General features: G+C 24.8%; 2 protein-coding genes across 2 annotated transcripts in view; both read right to left on the bottom strand.

Moving 5' to 3' along the window:
- Positions 1 to 306, bottom strand: part of LOC119591205 — a 12,413-nt gene that overhangs the window by 2,538 nt on the left and 9,569 nt on the right.
- Positions 1 to 306, bottom strand: part of LOC119591572 — a gene marked incomplete in the record, with an annotated part of 55,247 nt that overhangs the window by 47,192 nt on the left and 7,749 nt on the right.

Below are 306 nucleotides of genomic sequence, written 5' to 3'. Positions count from 1 at the left end.
AAATCATTACTCATAATGTAATTCTTGAATCATATATACACAATGTCATTATTTATTTTTGTCATAGCAATACAGAGTATAAAAGTACAGAAAGTAATTGAAATATAATCTGAAATGTTTATCTTATCTAAAATCAAATAAAAATTATTCTGATAAAAAATCTGATTATATATATATATACAAAAAAAGTTGATTTTAATCATGTTAACCCCATTCTATGTTCATGCTTGTATGACTGTCCTACATGCATGTCTGCTGCATATGATATGTAAATGTGCGTGAGAAGCATATGTGAATGATATTTTC

This window comes from Penaeus monodon, chromosome 28 (genome assembly GCF_015228065.2).
Source record: "Penaeus monodon isolate SGIC_2016 chromosome 28, NSTDA_Pmon_1, whole genome shotgun sequence".
Classification (NCBI taxonomy): Eukaryota; Metazoa; Arthropoda; class Malacostraca; order Decapoda; family Penaeidae; genus Penaeus; species Penaeus monodon.
Note: the sequence above shows the minus strand (reverse complement) of the source record. Positions and strands in the feature narration are given on the sequence as shown.